This window comes from Cibotium barometz, chromosome 45, assembly GCF_041138505.1.
Source record: "Cibotium barometz isolate CiBa-2024 chromosome 45, ASM4113850v1, whole genome shotgun sequence".
NCBI classification, from domain to species: domain Eukaryota; kingdom Viridiplantae; phylum Streptophyta; class Polypodiopsida; order Cyatheales; family Cibotiaceae; genus Cibotium; species Cibotium barometz.
In genome coordinates this window covers 40,037,227-40,054,297 of record NC_141090.1, presented here as the reverse complement: position 1 = coordinate 40,054,297, position 17,071 = coordinate 40,037,227, and positions in this window count along the sequence as shown.

The window sequence follows — 17,071 nt, the reverse complement described above, 5'->3', positions numbered from 1 at the left end:
ATTATTTTATTATAAAAGTGTTACTTTTATCATAATTAAATTTCATGCATAGAAGTGTGCATAAGAGTTGATTATTTTATTATAAAAGTGTTACTTTTATCATATTTGGATTTCATGCATAGAGGTATGCATAAAAGTTGATTATTTTATTATAAAAGTGTTACTTTTATTATATTTGGATTTCATGTATAGAGGTATGCATAAAAGTTGATTATTTTATTATAAAAGTGTGACTTTTATCATATTTGAATTTCATGCATAAAGGTATGCATAAAAGTTGATTATTTTATTATAAAAGTGTTACTTTTATCATATTTGGATTTCATGCATAGATGTATGCATAAAAGATGATTATTTTATTGTAAAAGTGTTACTTTTATCATAATTAGATTTCATGCATAGAGGTATGCATAAAAGTTGATTATTTTATTATAAAAGTGTGACTTTTAACATATTTGGATTTCATGCATAGAGGTATGCATAAAAGTTGATTATTTTATTATAAAAGTGTGACTTTTATTATATTTGAATTTCATGCATAAAGGTATGCATAAAAGTTGATTATTTTATTTTAAAAGTGTGACTTTTATTATATTTGGATTTCATGCATATAGAGGTATGCATAAAAGTTGATTATTTTATTTTAAAAGTGTGACTTTTATTATATTTGGATTTCATGCATAGAGGTATGCATAAAAGATATTCTTTTATACTAAAAGTGTGATTTTCATCATAAATGGATTTTATGCATAACTTAGATGCATAAGAGAAATTCTTTTATTCTAAAAGTGTAATTCCTACCAAATTGAATTTATGCATAAGAAGATGCATAAAAGATTGATTTTTATTTCGAAGGTGTTAGTCTCCTTAAATGAAATTTATGCATAAATAAATGTGTAGAGAAATCTTATTCAAATATAAGAATTCTCTTGTATTCTATAAAAAGATATGAAATGTGATAAGATGTGATAAGAGGTGTATGAGATGTGATAAGATGTGATAAGATGCGTATGGGAAGTGATAGAATGTGTTAAGATGAGTTAGGATGTGTTAAGATGTATATGGGATGTGTTAGGACGAGAATGGATGTAATATGGTTATATGAATGTGATGTGGATGTATACATGTAGATGTGTATGTATGAATGTGAATGTGGATGTATGGATGTAGATACGGATGTGTATCTATGTATGTGAATGTGGATGTATGAATATGAATGTGGATGTGTGGATATGGAAATGGAAGTGTGGATGTATGAATGTGGATGTGGATGTATGCATGTAGATGTGTATGTATGTATGTGGATGTAGATGTGGATGTATAGATGTGAATGGGAAAGTGGATGTGGATGTATGAATGTGAATGTGGATGTGGATGTGGATGTATGGGTGTGGATATGGATGTGTATGTATGAATGTGGGTATGGGATGTGGATGTATAAATGAGGATGTGAAAATGGATGTATGCATGTAGATGTGGATGTATGGATGTGAATGTGAATGTGTATGTGAATTAATGACTGTTTTATATGAGGAAATGGATGAGAATGAGTACACATTGAATGGAATGTGGAATAAGTAATGTGGACTAAGGAGGGAAAATGTGGAAAAACGAGAATTCAATTTAGAAACTGTATTTTGTGACTATTTGTAAATGACTGTTTTATGTCAAGAATGCTGGGGAAGCATTTTGACCGTCTTGTGAATTCAGGTCATGAAGACCTAACCGTTAAAGTTGCAACTGCTGACGGAGAGTCAATGGAGGACGTCTCGCGTAGCAAGGTCGACCGAGGTCTTGACCAGCCTCGGTTCGATCTAAATGGTGAGCTTCCGGTACGGTGGATGAGGGACCAAGGAAGCGGCCTATGAGTGAAGCGCTAGGTCACCTGCGAAGGATCCTAGAGGGTGCTGACCATACGGTGCTCGGGCTCTGGGTCACCGAAGATACCCACACGTGCGTCGTGGAAGATATTGGAACAAGGAGTAAGAGTTGTTTTCTGAAACCGGGCATGGATCTGGTTGATTGACCTTGCTGGTCCTCAACGGATGAGTCCATGGCTCTTTTATATGGATCTGTGGGTTGATCTTGCTGATCTTCCACGGAGATTCCATTCTATTATATGAATATATTGCCGGTTACTATGAGCTAGGAACTATGGAAAAGGCCCTGAGTGAACAGGTGGTGAGCATTCTGGTTGCCAATGATGCCATAAGTATACCGATGAATGAATGACTGGAAATAAGGATTCAACTAGAGACTTTGAGGATTGTCATCAGTGACATAATGGTTTCATTAAAGGATTGTTTTAAAGTTAGCTGATGCTAAGAAAAAGGCAATTTCATATTGGGTGTGTAAGTGGTGTGACTAGTTTTATGTTTGTATGAACTTCCGGCTAGGGGGCCTAGGAACTCTTTTCCCTGGTACTACCCGGGACAAAACCTAACCAAATTCCTAATTGGATCCCATCACTACAGTGGTTGGGCGGTTGGCTAACCCATGGGACTGGATGGGGTTAGGCTGGACTGATGGATCCGTAAATCGAGACTCAATTTCTGTTATTACGATAGATGAAGTAAGTCCCGGATAGTAATTGTTCTATGGATAGGAATCAACGGCTGTGCCTCTTGATGGGAAAAAAAGCGTTGATCCCAATGATCCAAGTGCAAGTTTCTTCCCTGATCTGATCGAGTATCTTTATAGGTACAGTCGGATCAGTTTGATCTCTAATGGTCTTGACTACGTTAGAGTAAAAAGTTATCCTGGAGGAATCGCCCGTGCTTTCCGGATAAGGGAAGTTTTTTCGGGTTCGGTTTTGGAAAAACCGACGGATTAGTCTTTTGTCCGGATATCCGTGGGTGGACGAGGCCCCGAGTGTGGGACCTTGCCTCGCGTTAGAAGTGCTACTTCCGCTGCTAGTACCCCGAATCCGTTGCGCGGTGGGAACAGGGATCTCACAGTTGGTATCAGAGCAGGTTTAAAACTAATACGGATAAGCAAATTCTTATCATAAATTGATAATAAAAATTAAAAAAAAAGCATTTTTTCATAATGTATTTTCATTCCGTAAGCCTCTTTAATGAAGAACTTTTAATCAAAGATTTTTTTTAATAGATGGAAGTTCCCTACTTATCTGGTATTCCCGACCTCACCCAGTCTCAAGATATGACTACGTTCGCCTTCGAACATCTCATCTCTTCCGCTTCAACTCAATCAAACCGAGCAAGAATCGCACACCATTTCGCGGATTTATATTTTCCTACCCCAGCGGAGAGAATACAGCATAAGTGGTTTGCAGGGCAATATGTCCACGCCCCTTGCGACCGCCGTACAATGCTGTGGCAGAATCTCTCATTGACTATGATCCTATTAAAGCTGAAAATGGTGCGTGGTGTCATTCTATATCATTCGACGCCTCGAAATTTCACACTTTCATGTCGAATTTATAGACTCCTTAGTCGATTTATCCCTAAGGAGAAAATAATAACTCCCTTCGCAGTTAGAGAACTTATGTAACAGGGCATGACCAGTATGGTCCTCTTATATGTCTTTCGAGGAGATTTTGAACTCAGAGCCGAGTTGTTCTATGTACATATTGCAACTTTAATATAAATAAAGAAACGTTTTCCGATGAAAAAAATCATGTTGGATAAATGATTGTTTATGGCGGACGACCTGCTGTTGATTTTAAAAAAAAAAAAAAACTTTTATCGGACATATGTCATAGATCTCCATTAAGATCTTGTCTTGTGTAAGAAATTGTTTTCTGAACTCTTAAGTCTTAGGATCTCGTGAATAATATCAAAATAAAAATTTAATAATATATAAATTTTGGCAGAATCATGAGACAAGGAAACCGTGGTCATCAGCCAGGACCCTTCAAAGGAGAAGGGGAGAACCTGGGCGAGGCTGTGGAGAAATGGGTGGAAGCCTTGGAAGAGTATTTTAACGTCACAGGATACAATCATCAGAGCAATTGGCTAATAAAGATCAACTGAGAAGCCAAATATATCAAAAATTTATCAAGAAACACAAAAAGGTTATAATTGTATGATATAATTCATACAATTTGATATTGAAACTGAAAAATTCGTAATTTAGTAATTGGGTCTTCAAATGGAAGTACCGCAATTATATAGAATCCCTGACTTGCTTGAGGCCTAGACATGATGGTATTTACCTTATAATTCCAAGGGCCGTGACTACCCGTATATACCGAGAGTATAACTGCAGCTCTTTACTGATAGTATATACGAGTAAATCTAAGACTTGAAATTATAAGCGTTAATGCTATCTAGAGAGGATGATTTCGAATGTGGTTGATATGATTTTTAATTCTGTTTGAGAATTGATGAATTGATTTGGATTCTGATTGAAAAATGATGATCCCTGAAAATTGGTTGAAATGTAATAAGCTGAGCGAAACCTCAATGAGGATGAATGGGACGAGTCCCTGTGATGATATTCATAACTGGAATGATGATAATGATTTCAGCAAATCACTATGAGATTAGTGGATTGTGATGTCAAAGTGCTACTGTTAACACTTGACTCGGTATATCAAGTTAAGGGATGACAAATTGAAAACTTGCTTGACTAAAATTCCCGTGGAGGAATGTTCAGAAAGAAAAATTTTCGATCTGATGGACCATTATCGTGTTAAAGATATGAATGATATGATCTGAAACAAATTGTTATTTAATGATGAGTTCTATATAAGGGATATTTATCCCCGTATTCTGTTGGGTTGACCAGAATATAAGGAACCCCAGAATAAATTGGATCTTAAGAAAAAGAGTTGTCCTCTACTTTACGAGATGAGGACATCTCGCACTTTTTAAGTGGGGTAGAATGTAAGATTCCTCCCCAGCCTTTGAGGTATGCAGGAGTAAGAACCTCCTTTCTGATCTTATAAATTATTCCCTCTCTAAAATAAAAGAAAGATTCTGTTTAAAAAAGGAAGACACTTTACCCAGAATACCTTCTCAGGAGCCCACTTGTTTTAAGGATTCAGAACAATGAGTTCAGAAGTGAAAATCGGTGTTTTGGATACCAAGGTTTTGGTTTTCATTCGAGTACGGCCCAAAAGAATTCCTTTATCTCTTGGGAAGTATAAGAAGTTATCCCCTAGATATTGTGAACCTTATATCTGAATTCAATGAAAGTAGGTGACTTAGCCTATAAGCTTCTTTTACCTCCTCATCTCAAAGTTCTTAATGTATTTCATAGAAATATGTGCCAAACCCAAATCATGGAAAGACGGTAAAACTTCAGTGACAAGATACCGTTGGCTTCTAAGTTACACTAACTCCTTCCTTTATATAAGTCGTAACTTTTACCTGTCGCTCACAGTAATCTTACTTCCATCGATCTCCCTTCTTATTAATCTCCTTCATGGCTTGGCAACAGGAATTAGTTTTATCCATGATGATTTCTCACCTTCAAGACGCAAGCGAGTCTGTGAAGAAAGATTTTATAGAATAGTATGAGTGCTCACTTTTTCCTCACTTGGGAACTTCTGTAGCTCAGACCAAATGGCGAACCTATCAAGACATAACTAGGGTAACACCCTGGGGTCAACAGCACTTTCGTAACAATGTCCGCTTGGCCATGGTTATTGAAGCCTTGGGTTTGGGTCCCCGATACTACTGCGTCATGAGATCAAGACATCTTGGGTTTTCTGAGCGGGTCTTCTTACTGGCGTGTTTTCTTCCTCATCCTCAGAAGATATGCCTTTACCCCGTTTTTGGCTTGCCTCTCAGAGGTCCTTTTGTTAGATCACCTCATATCACTGAGATAGGTGCGGCAATAACCAACAGAATTATTCCCATAGATGAGTTACCTTATACGTGCACAGCTTGTGAGTGCTGCTTTTGTGATCATATGATGGACGGGGGCTTATGGAAGTGTAAAGAGTTCTTCTATCTTTACTGTATATGTTCCAAGAATGAATAAAGTTTAAATCTTGTTCTTGTCTTGACCCTTACTCTCTTTGAAACTTTCTTAATTGGTGGTTAATCTTAATTAAAAATCTTCTCTCAGTCTCATACTTGTGCATCTTGCGAAATTACCCCCAGTTTGCGAGATGAGGGCATCTCGCATTTTTCAAGTGGGAGAGAATGTAAGATTCCCCCCCAGCCTCTCAAAATGTCCAGCATCTTCTCCTGTAATCAATCCCTCTTCAGAAATATAAAAGACTTGTTTCTAACTGTTTTAACTTAGAGAGAGAAAATATTCTAGAGAGAGAATATTCAGATTTTTAATATTTTTGGATAGAAAATTATCTCATCTTATTAAAATAAGTTCCCTTGAAACAGAAATTCAAAAAGAACTTTCCAATGTGCAATTGGAATTAATTGGAAATGAGTATAAAGGACCTTAGCCTAAGGGTCTAGATTTTCAGAAATTTTTGGATTATGGTCCAATTAAGGTTCCTATGGGCCAATAGCATCAATCCATGTGTAGGGAGGAGATAAATCCAATTTGTAAAAGAAGATACCCAAAAATGAGTAAATGCTCACATAAGATGAAGAGTTGAAAATGTACAAGGTTTATTAGTAAAAAACTATGAGCAATATTAAAAATATGAGATATTTTAGGTATCCAAAAATGAGTAAATGCTCACATAAGATGAAGAGTTGAAAATGTACAAGGTTTATTAGTAAAAAACTATGAGCAATATTAAAAATATGAGATATTTTGGGTATAATGATTCCATTTTGACACATATGTAAGGAAGGGGAGTTCTTTAAAGGAGGTGCATATTTCACATAAGATGAAGAGTTGAAAATGTACAAGGTTTATTAGTAAAAAACTATGAGCAATATTAAAAATATGAGATATTTTGAGTATAATGATTCTATTTTGACACATATGTAAGGAAGGGGAGTTCTTTAAAGGAGGTGCATATTTCACATGCTTGAATGAGTTTTAAACTCATAAAAATTGAGATATTTCATCTCTCCTCTCTCCTCATTCAAGTCTAGTTCCAAAAAGTTAGCTTAACTGACCTAAAAATGGCCAAATATTGACCAAACTGATTTAGAAAATTCTAGAATCAGTTTGTTTGGTTAGGAGCTCAATTTTTCCTATAAATAGAAGCCTCCCTCTTGTTGAAAAATATATAGTGTTTATGCATCGTTACTCTACTCCACCTAAGCCAAGAACTGTGAATTCATTAATAATTCACTAGTTTTTGGAGCTTCCCTCTTTCTTCAATCCCCATTGGTGGCTCCATCAACATACTTTACCAATTGATTGGTTGGGGGCCTCTACCGTGAACAAAGAATCAAGCAATTTGTAAGGTAATTAGTGAATTTTGATCATTTTCTATAATTTCTCAATGTTTCTCTCTTCTCAACCCCTCTCAAGCTTGAGAAGCTTAATTGGAATGGTTTTTGAATGTTATTGAAGTTAATTGATGAATGGTTTTCGAATGTTATTGAAGTTAATTGATGAATGGTTTTTGAATGTTATTGAAGTTAATTGATGAATGGTTTTTGAATGTTATTGAAGTTAATAGTGAAGAGTTACATAATTTGATGAATGGTAGTGAAGAGTTACATAATTTGATGAATGCTATTGAAGTTAATTGATTAATGATAGTTAAGAATTACATAAATTTCCATTTATGCTTAATTCAAATGGTTTTTATGAAATTTCTCTCTCACTCAAGAAATGGTCATACTCATGACCTATTCTCAATCCAAATGAAGCTTTTCAAAAAATCCAAGATTAATCTATACTTGAGGTTAAATTAATGGCTTTTTTCTATGCTTTTAGTTTATGTATTTCATGAATATTGATGATTCAATCCATTATGGATTATTGATCCAATTAGGGATCATTCTAATTATTTCTTAATGATAAGCTTTATCTCTTAGAAAAAATTGAGATTTATCAGTCATAGCAGCGGAGCTATGGCAAAATTTTTATAAAAATTACGCATAAAATAATTTCATTCAAAGCATGAAAAGAGGACTTCCTACCATATTCTAGGAATTATCATCCTAAATTAATTGAAGATATTCATAGAGAAATTGATTTTTATATTATGCATAATTGATTTTCATGCATAGAGGTATGCATAATAGATTATTATTTTAACATAAAAGTGTTACTTTTATCATAATTAGATTTCATGCATAGAGGTATGCATAAAAGATTATTATTTTAATGTAAAAGTGTTACTTTTAGCACAATTGAATTTCATGCATAGAAGTATGCATAAGAGTTGATTATTTTATTATAAAAGTGTTACTTTTATCATAATTGGATTTCATGCATAGAGGTATGTATAAAAGTTGATTATTTTATTATAAAAGTGTTACTTTTATCACAATTGAATTTCATGCATAGAAGTATGTATAAGAGTTGATTATTTTATTATAAAAGTGTTACTTTTATCATAATTGGATTTCATGCATAGAGGTATGCATAAGAGTTGATTATTTTATTATAAAAGTATTACTTTTATCACAATTGAATTTCATGCATAGAAGTATGCATAAGAGTTGATTATTTTATTATAAAAGTGTTTTTATCATTTTTATTTTCATGCATAGAAGTATGCATAAAGGATAAATTTTATATCAAAAGTGTTACTTTTATCATTTTTATTTCATGCATAGAAGTATACATAATGGATAAATTTTTATATCCAAAGTGTTACTTTTATCATATTTGAATTTCATGCATAAAGGTATGCGTAAAAGTTGATTATTTTATTATAAAAGTGTGTCTTTTATCATATTTGAATTTCATGCATAGAGGTATGCATAAAGGTTGATTATTTTGTTATAAAAGTGTGACTTTTATCATAATTGAATTTCATGCATAGAGGTATGCATAAAAGTTGATTATTTTATTGTAAGAGTGTTACTTTTATCATATTGGATTTCATGCATAGAGGTATGCATAAAAGATATTCTTTTTATACTAAAAGTTGATTTTCCTCATAAATGGATTTTATGCATAACTTAGATGCATAAGAGAAATTCTTTTATTCTAAAAGTGTAATTCCTACCAAATTGAATTTATGCATAAGAAGATGCATAAAAGATTGATTTTTACTTCGAAAGTATTAATCTCCTTAAATAGAATTTATGCATAAATAAATGTGTAAAGAAATCTTATATCAAATATAAGAATTCTCTTGTATTCTATAAATAGATATGAGATGTGATAGGATGTGATAAGAGGTATATAAGATGTGACAAGAGGTGATAAGATGCTTATGAAATAAGTTATGAGGTGATAAGATGAATTAAGATTTGATAAGATGTGTATGGGATGAGGTAAGAAGTGTATGTGATAGGATAAGATGTATATGGGTTGTGATAGGGCGAGAATGGATGTGATGTAAAAGATTAGATGTGAAGGCATATGGGGTTATATGAATGGGAATGTGGAACTGGATGTATATATGCCGGGATGTGTGGATGTGGAGATGGGAGTGTGGATGTATGAATGTGGAAAGGGATGTATGCATGAAGATGTTTATGCATAGATGTGAATGTGGATGTAGATGTGGCTGTATAGATGTGAATGTGGAATGTGGATGTGGATGTATGTATGTATGTGGATGTAGATGTGGATGTATAGATGTGAATGGGAATGTGGATGTGGATGTATGTATGTATGTGGATGTTGATGTATGAATGAGGACGTGATAGTAGATGTATGCATGTGGATGTGGATGTATGGATGTGGATATAGATGTGTATGTATGAATGTGGATGTATAAATGAGGATGTGAAAATGGAGGTAAGCATGTAGATGTGGATGTATGGATGTGAATGTGGATGTGGATGTGTATGTATAAATGTGGATATGGGATGTGGATGTATAAATGAGGATGTGAAAATGGAGGTAAGCATGTAGATGTGGATGTATGGATGTGAATGTGGATGTGGATGTGGATGTATGGATGTGAATGTGGATGTGGATGTGGATGTATGGATGTGGATATGGATGTATGGATGTATCTCTTCACTTCAGATTCCTTCACATCACATATCATATATTCACATCCATATCCACATCCATACATCCACATCCACATCCACATTCACATCCACATCCACATTCGAAAAATGATGTGATTGGATGAGTACACATATAAATGGAATGTGGAATAAGTAATGTGGATTAATGAGGGATAATGTGGAAAAATGAGAGTTAATATAGAAATTGTATTTGTAAACTGTTTATAAATGCTGTTTGTAAATGGCTGTTTTATGTCAAGAATGCTGGGGAAGCATTTTGACCGTCTTGTGATTAAGGTCGTGGAGACCTAACTGATAAAGTTGCAACTGTTGACGGAGAGTCAATGGAGGACGTCTCGCATAGCAAGGTCGACCGAGGTCTTGACCAGCCTCGGTTCGATTAAAATGGTGAGCTTCCGGTACGGTGGATGAGGGACCAAGGAAGCGGCCTATGAGTGAAGCGCTAGGTCACCTGCGAAGGATCCTAGAGGGTGCTGACCATACGGTGCTCGGGCTCTGGGTCGCCTAGGATACCCACGCGTGCGTCGAGGAAGATATTGGAACAAGGAGTAAGAGTTGTTTTGTGAAACCGGGCATGGATCTGGTTGATTGACCTTGCTGGTCTTCAATGGATGAGTCCATGGCTCTTTATATGGATCTGTTGGTTGATCTTGCTGATCTTCAACGAGAGTCCATCTTGATTTTTATAAGTGATTATATTGCCGAGTATTATGGGCTAGGAACTATTGAAAAGGCCCCTGTGTGGACAGGTGGTGAGCGTTCTAGTTGCCAATGATGCCATAGATACTCTGATGAAGGAATGATGGGAAATTATGAATCAACCGGATAAATTGGAAGATTGTGATCAGTGGTACTATGGTTTCATTAAAGGATTGTTTTAAAGTTAGCTGATGCTAAGAAAAAGGCAATTTCATATTGGGTGTGTAAGTGGTGTGGCTAGTTTTATGTTTGCATGAACTTCCGGCTAGGGGGCCTTGGAACTCTTTTCCCCGGGACAAAACCTAACCAAATTCCAAATTGGATCCCATCACTACAGTGGTTGGGCAGTTGGCTAACCCATGGGATCGGATGGGGTTAGGCTGGACTGATGGATCCGTAAATCGAGACTCAAACTTTTGTTTTTACGATAGATAAAATAAATCCCAGACAGTAACTGTTCTATGGATAGGAATCAACGGCTGTGCCTCTTGAATGGGAAAAAAAGCATTGATCCCAATGATCCAAGTGCAAGTTTCTTCCTTGATCTGACCAAGTATCTTATAGATGTAATTGGATCAGCTCGATCAGAAATGATCTTGACTTCGTTAGAGTAAAAAGTTATCCTGGTGGAATCGCCCGTGCTTTCCGGTAAAGGAAGTTTTTCCGGGTTCGGTTTTGGAACAACCGACGGATTAGTCTCTCACCGGATATCCGTGGGTGAGGCCCCGAATGTGGGACCCCTGTCCCGCGCGAGAAGTGCTACTTCCGCTGCTAGTATCCCGAATCTGTTGTTTGGTGGGAATAGGGATCTTACAGGCTAACCCATGGGACTGGATGGGGTTAGGCTGGACTGATGGATCCGTAAATCGAGACTCAATTTCTGTTATTACGATAGATGAAGTAAGTCCCGGATAGTAATTGTTCTATGGATAGGAATCAATGGCTGGGCCTCTTGATGGGGAAAAAAGCGTTGATCCCAATGATCCAAGTGCAAGTTTCTTCCCTGATCTGATCGAGTATCTTTATAGGTACAGTCGGATCAGTTTGATCTCTAATGGTCTTGACTACGTTAGAGTAAAAAGTTATCCTGGAGGAATCGCCCGTGCTTTCCGGATAAGGGAAGTTTTTTCGGGTTCGGTTTTGGAAAAACCGACGGATTAGTCTTTTGTTCGGATATCCGTGGACGAGGCCGCGAGTGTGGGACCCTGCCTCGCGTTAGAAGTGCTGCTTCCGCTGCTAGTACCCTGAATCCGTTGCGCGGTGGGAACAGGGATCTCACATGATGTTTCCATTCCATGCATCATTTTTCCTTCATTTTAAGGAGGAAACTCAAATAATATGTTTCCATGAAAAGATGGAGGTAGTACACTTACCTGAGAGAATGTAGTTACACTATTGAAAGCCTCTTTAAGCTTACTTCTATAAGGGAGACTCCTCAAGATCTCTAAAACATTGCTCCATGATTGTTGATGTTTTGAAGTTGAATGTGTCTTTGGAGAGACTATAGAGCTTCCTAATATCTCAATATCTAAGTTAATGCCACGTATTCCTTCTTGATTTTGTTAATAGTTTTTATTTGCCATATGCCATTATGTACTTCCCTGTTGTTAGCATCAAACCCCCAGATACCCTCAATGTTTGTTCTAAGAATAATTGCAGAAACCTTGTCACCCATCAGTATTGTCAAAAACATCCTCTAATGATACACTCCTCTCCTCATACCGAAACTTGTTACATAGGCTCTTCTCACATAGAGAGGACAACTCTTCTCCCACCAAAACAATGAGCTCCTTCCCTGCAGGACTCATCACTTGCACCTTACGTGACGAAATCTTAGAAGAAAAGCCATTACTTCTCAGAGAAATAAGCTCTTGCAATCACAATGACTAGCAACAAATAGTCACGTGTGTGTCTAAAAGAATAACTATAAAGACCATCAAAAGTGTTTTTGGTTGATAGGACCTCTGTGTAGTGGAAGACTTCTTTAATGACAACATCTTCCTATGATTCTAATTTACGAAAAATATCATTTTACACAATATCTTAATCTCATTTATGAATAAAATCATATCCCACAACATTTAAAGGCCATAACTCAACAGGTCCACAACCCAAATTCGGGACCATAGTTTGTATCAAAATTATAGTATTTGAAATTATATTTTTTCAACATTATGAATTCTAATGTATAATAGTATATATATAGTTTACTATAATAGTTTACTTATATATATATAGTTTAATTTTTATATAGTTTATATATAGAGTTTACTTTTATCTTATATAGTTATAGTAAAGAATGAGTAAACATATGTATAATAACTATATATACATTTAAAAGTAAGAACTATAAATACATTTAGAACTACACATAAAAACTATATTATATATTAAATATATACCATATTTATATATATAAGAACTATATATACTCTATATTTAGGAACTATATATACTATACATATATATAAGAATTATATATACTATATATAGGAACTATGTATAGTATATACTATATACTATGTGTGTGTACTATAAATACATTTAGAACAATTCATAAGAACAATATATATATATAGTCCTTATATATATATATATATAAATAAGGACTATATATATTAAACATTTATATATAAGAAGTAAGAACTATATATAAGATATATATGTGTAACTATCTATAACTATATATATTACTAAAAATAAGAACTATATATATACTATAAAAAAGAACTATGTTTTAGGGTTCTCACCACCTGTGCTCAAGCCCCCGAACATGCTGCTCATATTGCTGTGGCGGGTTGATCAAAATAGAATATTCTCCCCGCCACGTCAAATTCTTCAAAACGCTCCGTCTACAGAGTGGGAGACGAAAACGCCAGCGATAATGTCATCCTTGATCTCAGGCTTTCCTGCCTCCAGCTTCTTGACATGATTTCCCGCCATTATGGCCTTTATCTCCATCCCGCCATGTGCAGTACTCCTCCACATCTAACCTGCGCAGGTATCTCTCTCTCGTGAGACAGCCCGCCATGAATCCCCGCCTGCAGTTGGCTTTCTCTCCAGTTTAGCTGTGCGGCACTCTAGTACACAGTAGCGAGGATTAACAGTCTCCCTACACAGTACCCCCACCCAGTACCAAGCTGCATAGGTCCTACACAGTAGCGCAGCTCTCTCTCTCTCTCTCTCTCTCTCTCTCTCTCTCTCTCTGCTCAGTTAACGAGCATGTGTAGTCGGATGCCCCCCGTGTTTTTCATTGCGTGACGCTGATGTTGAGAGAGGAGGTGCAACGCTTTTCTGCATGAAAGGCCATGGAGCTGCACACTGGGGGAAGACGATGAAAGGCAAGCTAGCCAATCAGGAGGCCAGCATCCGTGGCCATTTTTCAGCCATGCAAGACAAGGTGGCCAATGAGGAGGCCAGGTTCCGTGGTGGTGGACGTGGTCATTTCCAGACGACGTCCACTTGAACATTAGCTTTACAGCTCAACAAAGGCAGCAGTGATAATGCTCTCCCCTCTAGTCTCAATGGTCGAGCACGTTGAAGTACTAGTGGTGCTTGACCGTCATCCTGTGTTTCTATGGGGGTGGGTTGGCGGGTAGAAGTATTAGTGGTGGGATTGGTGGAGCTCTCTCTCTCTCTCTCTCTCTCTCTCTCCAGCTGCAAACCGACTGCGCTCTCTCTCTCTCTCTCCAGCTGCAAACCAACTTCTCTCTCTCTCTCTCTCTCTCTCTCTCTCTCTCATGACAGATGCAAACCAACTGCACAACGCAGATTTCATCAAATGTTGGTTATGTTTGTAGTCATGGATACTAATATTTCATTTGGTTTTGTATGCAGTCATGGATAAGTATCCGAAGTTGGAAACCCCCAATTTCGTGAGTGCATTCACTGCATTTCGTCCACCACCACAATATGTTCCACGCTCAACCCAATGCATTTCGACACTACCCAATCCACCACCTCTATGCTTGAAACCGATAATGGGGGGCCAACGATGCAAGCTACGACCAATAGCATCGACCAGTATTAGTCATTCTCACAACGTTTGATGCAATGGTGCTCGAACAACAATTTCAGTAATCTCTATCAAATCCCTATTGAGCACATTAATTTGAATTCTGCATTGCCTTAGCTTGGTTTCAATGGTGCAACTCATTCTCAGCATCATTATTACACCTTTCCCCCTGCCTCGTGTACCTCCTCCACTTGTGTGTCCTCCTCCATGCCTATTGTACCTCACATTAGCGATACAAGTGATGGGCCCCAATCACAACTTCCAAGCCCCATGGGAGTTGTAACATGTGTCCATAGTCGCAGCATAGTGACCTCTCCTACAAAATCTGTAGTTTTCAAAGACTTGGACAGAGAATTGAGTTTTATGTCTTCTTGATCTTTATGAGGCCAAGTGGTTATCTCTTAACAAATTAAGGCAAATTCAAGAAAAAGCATTGGGCAGGCATCGTTGAGACGCTCAATGCAAAGTGTGGTAGCACCTTCTCTCAATCTCAATGCAAGAACAAGTGGGACATCAAGTTTGGAAGACTTACAAGGCCGAGAAGGCCAAGGAGAGCACAAGTGGAGCTGCACCATCCAACTGGGAGTTCTTTGATCGGTGTATCACTATCTTGGCTATAACACCGAAGGTGAGAGGGCTTGTTGGTGGCTTTACAGGTGATGACTTCGTTGGTGTGGCTGAGGTGCCAATAGAGGATGATGAAGACAACCAAAGAATAGGATGATGCAGAGGACCGAGAAAAAATCCCAAGCCCCCAAGCTCAAAGAACACAAACTCAAAGCCAAGACAAGACTGGACCATCTCCCACGAATGGCCCTAGTCCTAACGTTGGTGTAGATGGAGAGCAAGTACAAGGCCAACGAAACAAGAAGAAGAGAAGGCTTTCGGTTGGCTCATCTCTTGTATGTGGAACTCAAAGAAGACATGGTTCACTTTACAGATGCTATGAAGGAGATTGAGCTTCATTAGGAAAAAAGGGAGCTCATTTTGGGACCTTTTACGGTTTGGAAAAATAAGCTCTCAACCAATCAACAGAGGGCCAATGTAACGTTGGAAATTCACAAAAATAAGAGAAAATAGATAAAAGAAACAATACTTTATGTAGGTACAAGCGTTTTGCTTATTGACATTCTTGTGTTATTTTATTTCAGATTCATACCCTTCATCGTATGAGACATGGCAAAACATCGATTGTATTCTGGGATTTATAGATGTTTTGCATAGATCGATAGGAGAACTGTAAGATTCTCCCCAGCCTTCGAGGTATACAGGAGTAAGAATCTCCCTTTCTGATCTTATAATTATTCTCTCTCTAAGAATCTCCCTTTCTGATCTTATAATTATTCTCTCTCTCAGGGATTTCACTGACGTAAACGAGAACATGTGAACATATTAATAACATATGTTAATAACACAAAAAATCTTGTGATCACATGTTATATTCACAAAGCTTTCACAAGGGCCTAAAAAAATTATCTTTGTTGGGCATAAAAAATCTTCTTAGGTGGCCACTGATCTGCTATTATGTGAAGATGGTAACATGAGAACATGTGAATAGCTTATTCCCATGTGTAGCCAAGCTTTTAAGGGGTTCCCAAATGGCAAGTGACCTGTTATTTTGTGAACGGTAACATGAGAACATGTGAATAACTTGTTCACATGTGTTATTATCACAAAAAATCTTGTGATCACGTGAATATTAAATCCCTGCTCTCTCTAAAATAAAAGAAAGATTCCGTTTAAAAAAGGAAGAACCTTTTTCCTGAATACTTCTCAGGAGTCCCACCTGTTTTAAGGATTCTAAACAATGAGTTCAGAAGTGAAAATCGGTGTTTTGGATACCACGGTTTTGGTTTTCATTCGAGTACAGCCCAAAAAGAAGTTCTTTATCTCTTGGGGAGTATAAGAAGTTATCCCCCAGATATTGTGAACCTTATCTGAATTCAATGAAAGTAGGTGACTTAGCCTACAAGCTTCTTTTATCTCCTCATCTCAAAGTTCTGAATGCCTTCTATAGAAAAATGTGCCAAACCCAAATCATGGAAAGACGGTAAAACTTCACTGGCAAGTTACCGTTGGCTTCTAAGTTACGCTAGCTCCTTCCTTTATATAAGTCGTAACTTTTACTTGTCGTTCACAGTAATCTTACTCCCATCGATCTCCTTTCTTTCTTAATCTCCTTCATGGCTTAGCAACAAGAATTAGTTTTATCCATAATGATTCCTCACCTTCAAGACGCAAGTGAGTCTGTGAAGAAGGATTTTATAGAACAGTATGAGCGCTCACTTTTCCCTCACTTGGGAACTTCTGTAGCTCAGACCAAATGGCGGACCTATCAAGACATAACTAGGGT